The following is a 12,654-nucleotide window of genomic DNA, read 5'->3' on the forward strand; positions in this document are numbered from 1 at the left end:
AAGTCCACTAGCTGCTAGGCTAATTTACACAATGTAAAATGCCATAGGCTTGTGTTAAAAACATTAGCATGTTGTATGAGTGGGGAAAATGTGTCCAGCAAAAGACAAATGCTTTGTCTGTGAATGCTGCGAGTTATAGTGAAGCTGATTTGTGTACTTATATTTGAAATTATCACTATTAAGTCATGTTTAATGTGTGTTTTGAATCAACTAAACTTTACAGCACTTCACAGAAACCCTGACAACAACTAGTGATTTGGAGGTGTAACTGCAGAGTGACACAGAGACACCACCGCACAAGTATAAATGCTCACAATGAGTATAAATCCTGCTTTAGAAATCAATGTTTCTCCAACACTGTTCAGCATGTCAGAGAGCCCACATTAGCAGGCTGCTAGCCCAGCACCTGCTAATGTGGGTTCACCTTTTATCTCTGATTAGCAGTTTCACGTTAAAAAAAGTGCTGAGTTTTCAAACGTTCTCGTCACAGGAGGACTTCTCTAACTGATGCGAAAATGCAAAAAAAAAAATGCTAATGAACCTATCTTGAGTCAGTGTTTGGTTTGTCTACTCTGGGCTACTGTAGAAACATGGTGGTGAAACGTGGCGATCTCCATGGATAAGCTCCCTATGTAGATATAATCAGCTCATTTTAACATCACAAAAATGTGACAGTTCTAATTTTCAGGTGAAAAAGCAAACATATTTATTATTCTATATTCCATTTCTGCTAATAAACCCCCCTAATACACACTGGACCTTTTACTTGACATGCATTCCAATCCCAGTTCCCTCCCTGCTGGTGGCTGTAAACCAGAGAGGCCTCCTATACTATGTCCCAATGTTATTTCAAAAATATTATTTCACATATTTGTCTGGCAGAGGATAGTGTCAACGTTTCGGCTACATGTTGTGGACACTTTACTCACACGTTAGGTACAGTCACGATAAGGCCTTCAAATAATCGAGTAATGAAAGATACCAGGGGTGAAGGAAAGTTCAAATGTTGTCAAGCGCTTATCTTTTGTGCTGCACTTGGTGCCTTGTTTTACTTTTTTTCTCCAATTATGTGTATTCTACAGAGCAGCCTGGGAAACGCTTAGAGTAGAGTAGAAGAAAAAAAAAAAGTTATTGTGAGATACTTCAATCGAAGCGTACAGGAAGAAATTGCTGGTTGCTCTTTTGAGGAACACAAAAGGTCACAGCAAGAGCTAATGATTTCATAAACACTTTTGTTACTAGAAATATGTGTAACTTGCCCCAAATTGGCAGACAGCGACCCCAAAAGGAAGACACGTCAGCATCATTAGGGAAGGTTTCTGGGACTTTAGTCTAATGATACAAGCACACACACGTACACACACACGCTGGCATAATACACACAATTACAGAAACACAGATTTATGAAACATTCTTGTTTGTAGCAGCAATCTCAATGATGCTCTCTAATGATTTACCACAGCAATATGAGGTGGGAAATACTGCCAGACATTTTACATAATTCACTTTTTCCCCTTAAATATGGTGCTGATGTCACTTTGTAGATTATTGGGGAGGGAGGCAGTTCATTATGCTCAGCTATATCTCTCCCGCTGTCTGTCTGTTGCTCGTGAGTGTAACTCGGAAACTTATATAGTCCATAAAACAAATGGCAGTTGTGTAGAACAGATTGTGTTGTTAAAGCAAACACTGTTTGTAACATTCGATGGCAAGCAGAATTTCAACATAAAAAGAGCAATAACCTGTATGTTACAAAGATTTATGTATCCCTGGATGGCGTGCTTCCTCCACACTGAGGATTGCCAGGTAGTAAATTAGGAAATGCCTTTTGGCAAAGAGTGTACCCTCTGCCCATACACACACTGACACACACTGTACTGCATGCTTAACACTATGTTTAGTCACAGCATTGAGCAGCACTATTGCCAGTATGTAATGATATATACTCATAGATATATATACGAACACACACATACTGAAATACACGTGTAAATAAATGTTAAAGAAAAAAATCCACCCCACCCCTAACCACAATATTTGCCTCTCTCATGAAATCAGTTTTCAGTCTTTTAACAACACAAGGTTTCACTCTCTTTTAAAGGGCTCATGACGTCACTACAAAAGGGGTTTAGAATCACAGTCTGGAAAAACACTCATTTCTCACACTTAAACACACACCCACACACAGAGCCCTGGGAAAAAAGCCCTCATGACACCTGATAGGGGAGAGAGATGGTAGTGACAGGTCTTTAGGACTTAAAGTGAACTGTTGTCTGTCACATTCACATACGCACACACCAGACTATCCTCCTCCCCAAAAAGCAGCCTTATAGGCAGTCTGTGGAAGCAGCTTAATAGAAATATATGTTTATTCTTTGGCGTCAACCTCTAGTGGCTGTAATAATTATGACAGAAGCATAGGAGGAAGTCAGGTAATTAAGAAAAACAGTGACAAAGTTCATGTAAGACGGAGGTCAGGGCGGATAGATGGGTAAAACAAACGTAGGACTTTCACACAGGAAACCGAGTTCATGTCCTGTTTCAATTCAAAAGTCAACGTTTTCTCACTCGCAACTTTTCAAATGCTGACACTTGGTCAGTGGCCTCTGCGTCAGATACGACACACAGAGGCACGCTTTAGAGGCGATAGGAGACACACCAGACGGTGGAATTTTCTGATGTTTCAAGCAACTACCATAGTATAAAGTGCAAGAACGTCTACATAGGGAGAGCTGAACGGAGGTGGATAGGTCAAACAAATTCTGGACTTTCATCCAGGAGACCGCTGTTTCGTTTGTAAAACCAAAAGTCAATTGAGTTAGTTTAATTACAATGCAGTGTGTGTAGCGTACTACGCTACTGATGCTTGGCATGTGATGTACTTATTTTAAGCCAAACTCTGATGTTTTTTTTTCTAAACCTAACCACGTACTTTTGTTGCCTTAACTGAAGGATGTGTGCTTAAAAACAATGTTTTTTACCAGTGTTCTAAGTTTATCTCGAAAAGAGACGGCATGCATTTAATGAGCAGAAAAGTACATTCCCTATAAAACAGGAAGTTTATTTTGAAAACACACAATGCATGTAACAAGCATAAATTGACACGCTGTCCCAAAACTGACCGACCTAGTCACATATCGACGTTTGTCATGGACTTTCTATGTCCAGATACAACGTCAAATGTAGCCTGGGTGCGTTGGTTGTTGACGTTTTGGGACGCCGTGCCAAGTTCTGCCTGTTACATGCACTGTCTTCTTTAAAAATACACTTCCATATTTCAAAATAAATGCACGACAATGGTACAACACAGCGAATTGACGTCTTTTTTTTCCTTCAACAATTAATGCTCGAGGTTAGGTTTGGGCAACAAAAACACATGGTAAAGTTTAGGAAAAAAGAACAGGGTTTGGCTTTATAGGCTGACAGGATGTGAACGCCGCTCTCCGGGGTGAAAGTCGGTGTTTGATGGACCCATCCACCACTTCTCCCAACCACCCTACTCAGACTTTCGCTGCCTTAACTTTTGCTTTTGTCCCGCTACGCTTCACCCTGACGTCGCCGAACGTCGGTAAACTATAATGGCAACCGGCTTTGTATCATGCCACTGTTAAAGGACGGCTTTTTCGTGAGTGTCTTATGCCACAAGTCACTGCCCAAGTGCCGGATTTCAACGACTTTTGAGTGAGACCGGGTTGGACCATCATAGTTTGATGTGTAGGCCCACTGACTGAGCATTGGTATTTGATGAGTTGGGAGTGAGAACGTGTTGTTTTTCTTAACAGACGTACAGATAAAATTGACTTACGTAGTGTAATTAACTTATGTCATGTACGTAAAGTAAGGTAACTTACACACATGACTTAAGTTGGATAACAAACATACTTATTTTGAACCAACACGTTTTTTTTCCCCCTAAACCTAACCAAGTATTTTTGTATGTCATTTTTGGAGTCATTGGCAAACAAGGTTGTATTGGCAAATGCACTGTACACATACACACACAAACACACATTAATTCCCAGTATGACTTTGCCTTATTGATGGAGAGACAGGGCTGCGTATCTAAAGTCGTTAGGCAGTGAGAGTGAAGAGGCTGCTGGGTATGATCCATTTATATGCAAGCTAATAACAGAGCACATTGGGCCTGGGACGGGCACAAAGATCTCTCTATAATCGACCATCCATCATTAGGATGTGACTCCTCGGTCAGACACAGTGCATCATTACTCTGCACGCACGCACGCACGCACGCACGCACGCACGCACGCACGCACGCACGCACGCACACACATCATCTGCAATTGTTCATTTCCTTTCATCACCCCTCTACATGCTGTTTATTTGTAACAATCAGGGAGAATCAGCCGCACACAGAAGAACTAGTGAAAGTCAGCAAACTTTAACGATGGCACAGCTCTGTTCAAAAGGGCATTTGTAAGCCAGACTTCTCTCTCAGTAATGAAGCATGTAGCAAAACCTAGTTCACCACTGTAAAAAAAAAGAATGTGACCTGAAACTACACACACACACACACACACACACACACACACACACACACACACACACACACCCATTTGTCTGCACACGTATACAGCTTACGAGATCACTGAGGGAGCAGTGAATTCCGCTGCACAGTAAATGTTGTTCACACGTGTTCCGAGCGAGGGTGGCCTCGGGAGTCCTGCAGTGGTTTCGGGGTCAGGGTTGAGGTTAGGGTAGCTGGTCTCCAGTGGCCCAGTGTCAAACCTCAGCTCTCACAGCTTCTCACTGCTCTCGAAGGAGGAGCTGGGCAGCGGGATTTGGCTTTTCGCCCAAAGAGTGAGAGCACTGAGGGGCCCATCCGTTCTTGGAATACCACATTTTTTTTAGCCGCTCAGTACACCGTACCCAGCAGAACAGAAAGAAACTACGTTTGGTTATATGAGCATAGTTTAAGTGTGATTTCATCCTTTTTTGTTTTTTCAACGCTACCCATCTCTGGCCTCCTTGTTATCTTTTACACTAGAAAAAGGGCAATTCAGGAAAGTCCTTGTATCTTATTTTAGGACTATTACATTTCAGTTTTTCCAGTCCAAGAGCAATAATCTTTACATGAATGAGCTAAAAGACCTTGATTTTCCCAGAGAGATATTAAATCTATGTTAGTCTAAAAAGTTGATTGGGCAGAAATATAGACTGACTGTATTAAAATAATGGACGTGGCCAATGTGACGTCACCAATTGGGTTTATGTACAGCTGTTTAACAGCCTGAAGTGCCTATATTTGGATGAGAGGAGGGAGCTGGGGAGGAGCGAGGGGTGGATCTGACAGAGAGCCCGTGGTGACGCCTAGCAGACAGCGTGTTACTCAAGTGCCCACGCCCTAATTATGCATAACTTGAAGCCTTAATAAAATTTTAATGGATGAGTTGCATAAAAATTAACCCCACATACAGTTGGCATTCATGGGAAAATTAGCAACAGAAACCAAAACTGTTTTTCATACCAGGCTGTAACATGTTTAATTCTGCTGTAAGGTTGGGCATTTTAGTCCCTCAAGGATTTTGCAGGCTGTTGTTGTGGCCTGAAATGCCTGATTTCACAGCACCTTTTCTAAAAAAAAAATGGAGATGCATGTAGCAATGTTTTTAAGTTGTTGTTTTTTTGCAATTAAATAGCAGGAGCAAGTGAAAAGTTACGATGCCATCTCAGATTTGGAGCTTATCATTATGAGAATTTAGTGTTTCCCACGGAACAGAACAGAACACACAGCTGGTTGAATATAAGCAACGTTTCCCTGCTTTCCTTCAGTACCTTCAGTAGCTAGCTAGCTAACCCTATACTTTTCAGAGTTTGATTTTGGAACAGGGAAGAAACTTATATCTTTTTGCAATCTCTCAAACCAGGCACAACATTTAGCTCCAAATCCACAAAACCAGCCTGAAAATGAAGGAAATCTGAAACAATTGCATTAGAGTCAATGGAGCACAGCTGCGTTGTTGTCGGACCCTGGTCTGAGCTGGCCGATGCAACGTTATGATTGGCCAGTCTGCGTCCGGGGGCGGGACTTAGCGAAGGGAATCTATTTGAGATAGTGGGGGAGTCGATGTGGGGGGGAACTAGAAACAGCCCTGTAGGACCGCCTCCTTGAGCTGCTCTCTTTGCCCAGTTAGCACAAGCTAACACAGCAGCAGTGGCTGAGATTTGACACCTAGCTGTTTAATGGTCCCCCAACAATGTCAAACCGACACTGAAATGGGTCGACTGTCAGTAAACCCATTAATAAACGTTGGGTAATGTTAGCCGTGTCATGCTAACAGTTAGCCCTGTTAACGTGTGTGCGCCTCTGTCACAGGTGCAGCAGTAAGATAGTCTAATGATAAACAGAGAAAGACAGGAGAAAGAAAAGGCCAGTAGCTCTACAATGAAATGAGATTTTACCCATTTTAAATTGCCAAATTTGCTGTAAAGTTGCTGCGACTGGACAAAATTGCAAGGTCATGCAGAAGTCAGGGACAGAGGTTGCTGCTTACAGCTAAACTGAGCAATAAATGAGATATTCTTCAAGAACATTTATTGAATTTCTGAAGTTTCATTGCTGCACTATAACTTTTTTTAGTTCTTAGGTCAGACAGTGTTTTGAAATGACCTGATTTTTAGTTTTCAAGTTTCCAGATGTTCCTGCTTGATATTCATGATCACATTTCTCGACATTACACAATGTTTTTCTCATTTGTTAAAGTTTTGCATAGTAAACCCCTGGGCTAAGACGAAATCCAGACACTTGTGTGCACGCTCACATCGACTCCAAAACACACTCACGCATGCATCATTAAAACATACACACACAGTCACACAACTTGCTCACACTCACTCGCACTAAGACCTACATATGGCAGACTGTGAGCAGGCGAGTTGGGCAGCTGGCCGGTATTAAATTGGATCCCTGGGTTCCCCACTGTTCAATGGGACTTAAAGCCATATTAAAGGCATCTCCTACAGTCCTGCACCAGTGGGAGAGCATGGACAGTGGCCAAGGAAAGCAGCCCGGTGCCAGCCACACCCCTGGAGGACTGCATCTGCTCTCACTCTACACTGTGGCCCCTTTATGTTCAGCATGACATATCGTCCCATGTGCCCATATGCCAGTGGTGCCAGACTACATGTGCTTTAATACAAGATCACGGCGCTCCACGCTGGTAATAAACTTTGATAAATACATCTCTGATTATGTGCATCAGGGTTTTTTATATGACTTTGTGTATGTTTATGTGAGTGTGATGGGAGAAGTGTGTTTATGCATGCAGAAGCACTTTTTTTTGGGGCAATTTACGGGTCAGCATATAAACGCTCAAATCACACTATCTGCTGAGAGCCAAGTCCAAATTTGGTGATCCCCTCCCTTCCTTTAGAATTTATGTCGAGCATTATTTAATCTGTTGAGGCACTCGTACGAGAGGGGAGTGTGTTTGCGCTTTCAGGGGCTGCTGAAGACTGGACACTCAGTGCAGTGCAGATTGCGTGGGCAGATGCTGCTTTATGCGCCAAGCTCATTTTTATCGCCGGCTTGTACTATACACCAGTGACATAAAGCTAGTGGTGCAGTCATGCCTGAAGAAAGTGAGAAAGGGGACGCTTGTGGAATCATTTCCCTTTGTATCTCACACATAATTGAACCGGCCTCATTTCCTGCCAAAACAAATACGCAGGCTACATTTCAGAGGTGATTAAAAATGTTCTGTGAAAGCGCGAGAATGAGTGAGTATCATTCCACGCGAGGGCGGTCATCAAGTATGCGTAAGAGTTTGTGGTGTTTCTGCCATCTGACCGGAATCAGCATGCAAAGGTGTAAAATCTACAGAAGAAAAGCTGTCTCTCAAACTGCCACTTTGGCGGCGGCCCTGGGAGAGCAGGAAGGATAATGGAAGTAGTCTAATAAGTTTGTTTGGCTTGTTAGTGTGATTGTTTTCTCACAAAGCTAATTAACTGTCTTGGCCTTAGGGACCCTCCTACGTCCTATATCCCACTATCACCACCCATCCACACACACCCACACACATAGATACGCAGTCATCTATCCATCCCCACCTTACTCACCACCACCCCCGCCTCCCTTCTTTCTCACCCTCACCAGCGGCAGCTCTCTGTCTCTCTGTCTTTGGTTCCTGTCATGTTTAAATTGATGGAGGGTCTGGTGATTGTCTGTATGGTCCCAAGGTGCCTTTCCCCACTACACAGGCATCCTCGGGATTCTTCCTGGTCCACAGTTGATTACGATGAATCAATCAGAGGGGTCAAACACTTGGACTGGGGCACTGTCATCTCCAGTGGCTGTGGGGGTAAGCCAGCCCAGGATAAGAGGGCGTTTCCAGGAACCCCTGTGACCCCCTCGACCACTCTCGTTTCCGTGGTAAGACCTTCATTAGGGGACAAATCCGTTCCCGTAGTTTAAAAAAAAAGAGAGGGAAGAAAAAAGCACGAGGAGGGGTGCTCTTGTTTTTCATTTCATCCCTCTCTCTTCTACCTCTGGTGGCCTTATTTCTCTGTCTGCTCGGGCTGGCAACTGACAGGTAACGGCAGAGCAGAGCAATAACGCCATCCCCCTGGCCTGTACAGCAAATAATGCCGGAGATTTAATCAATGGCCGAGAGGAAAAGCAGGGCCAAATCAATAGGAGCCTGGCTGTTTGCTCCCCTGCTTTGAAGGTGAATCCGGGCCTTGCTACATAAATTGGACTAATTGAAGAGCATGCTAGGAAACAAGCCCCTTACAAAGCATGTCTGTGTCAGCATGATACTCGTATGTGAAATTCATCAACCCAGAAGTGCAGGGGCTGAGATAATAAGCTGCCATAAGCCTGGAAAAGAAAAGTAGAAGGGATAAACACAATATTAGCTTGCATTTGAGCGCGATAACATCCGTCCACACTCATTTGCGTGATAAGCGTGGGTGTGCCGCCACATCAACAGCAATACCACTCAGTTCGGGAAGTACGGCTCACATTTTATTCTCTGAGCAGTCGAGAGGATTTGTTTCATGGCGCTGTGTATCAAGAGTGTTCCTCTTCATTTATCTATCACAGTGTATCGTCAATGATCTATGTTTTCATACTGTACAACGCGTGTGAGCGTTAAAAGGGCCCCTTGCATGCTGAGCTGAGGACATAAATCCAGTGACAGTGATACATCTCATCAGCAGAGACAACAAATTAAAAACACTCACCCATGAGACACTGCTGCTCAATAAATTGGCCTTATTTTCAGGGGGAAAATGGGGCATTCTCAACACAAAACAATCAATCAAAGTAAATGACCCTGCTATTCACAAATCTGTCACAGCTGAGCATTGCTGTATTAACCATCGGCCCTATCGGATGGTCAAGTCGAGATCTTCTCTGAGACCTCATTCCATCTCAGGGCTCTCATGGGGGTGGGGCCCAGAGGTCTTAGTCCTCTGCTTGGCTTTAATTAATAAGTTTTGTAGTAATGGCGAGAACAACAGGAGGTGTTAACCCTGTTAGTAGAGTGGCATGTTATAGCATTAGGCTCCTCTGAAGGGAGCAGGGGAGGGGGAGAATTAAAAGATCTCTGCCGTGGATTGGCTCACAATGCAGCAGGAAGGAGATTTGAGCCCAAATGAAATGATTGTATCAGATAGAAATCGATAGCAATCCATGCCTTCCTTAATCCTGCACTAGCTCCCAGATCACTCCCCGGTGCAGGCAATCTCTCAGCCATCATTACGACACGCAGATCGATAGCCGGGCAGCGAGGCCTCTGGTTAAGTTTCTGGCTACACTGCAAAAGTGCGGGCGAGGCGAGTAAAGGAGAAGAGAGACGAGACAAGATGAGGAGAGAGGCCACGGGGTGTTAGTGTGGCTTTGGGTGTCTGACAAAGTACAACGCCACTGTTGTTAGAGGTAATTAACAAGAGAAGACAGCAGAAAACAGGTAATCTACCCCGCGCCAAAAAAACTTTAAATCCTGCCAAAGCTCCAAAGCGCAAAATCTTTTGTTGTGTTATTATCTCACAATAGGGGATTTCAGTTAAGCGCCAAGCATATTCCGCTTCAAGAGATGGATGATGAAGCTTGGAACTGTGTTTTATGGTTGTAATCAGAACAGGTGCAAATCATCTATCAAGGCATAATAAAATTTTAACAAAGTGCTTTCTTGTCTGCAATACTCCTGACATTCTGTTTCAGTTTACGCCACGACCAATGAAAGAGACCATCGCGTACGTCTCACTGGCAACATCTCAGGGGATCCGAGTGAAGAGAAACAGGCTTGAGTTATTACGGGGGATTTTGGTTGTGCAGTGATTGCATTCGTGTGATGTAAACCAGGAGGAAAAAACACCAACAACAATACAACAATGATAAATCAGAACATTTGCAGACTGGGAGCAACACCTGCAGGAAAAAAAAGCATCATGGAGTAAATAAAACAACTCTGATGAGATGTTTGTGCATAAAACTCACGGGGTATTTGTCATGCGTTTTCTTTTTGAAAAATTAATTGGTGTATTTATCATTAACACCAGTGGCCTTAACAGCAGGAGGATCCATCATTAACACCAGTGGCCTGAGCAGCTGGAAGCACAGAGAAAACGCCTTTGGGTTCAGCCTCTGCTTTTCTGCGTTTTGTAGTCAAGTCACAGTGTCTCTTTAAAACCCCTCAATTAAAAACGGCGAGTTGGGCGCTGCTTTAATGATAGCTGTGATTTTAATCAGGAGCGTGGTATTCCTAGTAGGTCCTGGAGGTCTGGAGGCCTCACTGCACACATCAACTTATCTCTTCCTTAAAGCTCCCTTTCTAATTTCCCACCTCCTTCAAAGTCTGCTCTGCTGTCCCAGCGCTCACCTCCGCCCCCCCCCCCCCCAGCAACAGACCTCGCCGTTAAGATGTACATGTTGAAAAAATACAACACACCACAAGTAATTAATTCCATTAGCATCAATATTCTACTCATGAGCGGCAAACGGGCAGGGAGAGCTGGTACAGGAAATCTCAGTGATGGAAAGCATAGTAAGGGGATATGAGTGGGAAGATGGATAGAAAGAAGGAGAGAAGGATTGTTTACTCTCTCCCTATTCTCTGTCTCTGTCTCACCGTCTTTTTCCCTCCATCTCTCCTCCTCTCTGAAGAAGCCTGCTGGCGTGAAGGAACTTCTCCCAGCAATTAAGAGGGGCCGCAGACGCTCAGTGTAATTACCGCCGCACATTGCTGCTGTCACAAAACTCAGCTTGCCCTCTGGTCATAAAAAACACACTGAAGAATATTTAGAAATGAATTATTCAGAGTGATTGTTCGCACTCAATTATTCATGGGGCTCCGGCGAAGGGAGATTTGCATCTCAACGCTGTAAATATTATTAATCTTGCCAATTACAAAATTCTCTGCCGCTCCAAATTCTTCAAATGATGTTCCAAATGTGTGCGGCGTTTTATAGCCTTTAATGTTTAAGTGGCTTGAAATGAATGTGCTGCAGCTTTTACAAATCATCTGGAAAACAAATCAAGCTCTCCGGAATGAGATTTCTCATAAAGTGTGGGACATAGTTACACCACAGAACTGCCAAATGTTAACATCCTAAATTTAAACCCAATGGTCAGATTGCATGTAACAATAAAAGAGAAAGAAAAATACAGAAAGACAAAGCTGTAAGCTATTATGTTCAGCATTGGATAAACCAAACTGTGTATGCACAATATAACCACAGAATGCTTTTGGTTGCTTTAAATATTTGGGGGAATTTTTCAGATTTCAAATCTCTTTGATGATCTTAGAAAGCAGACATTGTACTTGTATGATATCATTATCACACTTACACAAGCACTGTCACATTGTAGCAACTAAAATACAGATACAAAAGAACAATGTTTTAATTTTACCAGTACAACATGTCTCTAACTTCAGAGAGGTCTGATACAGTATTAGCCACTATTATGAGTATTCAAAGCCTTGTAACACAACTACAGCGTGTTCCAAACATTCAAATGTGTCCAAAACTGAAGGTGCATCAGTTAAAGCAGGGGTGTCAAACATACGGCCAGTGGGCCAGAACCGGCCCACCAAAGAGTCCAATCCAGCCCCACAGATGACTAGACTAAGGGTGCTTTCACACCGGCCATGTTTGGTTCTCCTGTGTGAAAGTCCTATGTTTGTTTTACCCATCCATCCACCCTGACCTCCTTCTTAAGTGAAGTTTGTCACTGTTTTCCTTCATCACCTGACTTTCTCCTTTGCTCCTATCGCAATTACTAGAGCAACTAGGGTTTGACGCCAAACAATAAACATATATTTTTAATAAGCTGCCTCCACATACAGCATATAAGGGTACCTTCACACCTGCCCTGTTTGCTTCGATTCAATCGAGCTCAAGTTCCTTTGCCCCCTAAGTGCGGTTCGTTTGGGCAGGTGTGAACACAGCAATCACATTCAGGTGTGCACCAAAACAACCAGACCCAGACCTTCTTGAAGAGGTGGTCTCAGTCCGGTTACAAACAAACTCTGGTGCGGTTCGTCCGTGGTGAGAACGTGTTCCGACCTCGATCTGAACCAACTGCAGTCACATGACACATTGTTTAGGTTAAACATGAGCATGTTACAGTTCTGGAGGATTATTAATGTGCACCTCCTCCTGTACTGCCTTAATATGCACATTCAGCACATC

This window comes from Epinephelus moara, chromosome 14 (genome assembly GCF_006386435.1).
Source record: "Epinephelus moara isolate mb chromosome 14, YSFRI_EMoa_1.0, whole genome shotgun sequence".
In the NCBI taxonomy this organism is placed as follows: domain Eukaryota; kingdom Metazoa; phylum Chordata; class Actinopteri; order Perciformes; family Serranidae; genus Epinephelus; species Epinephelus moara.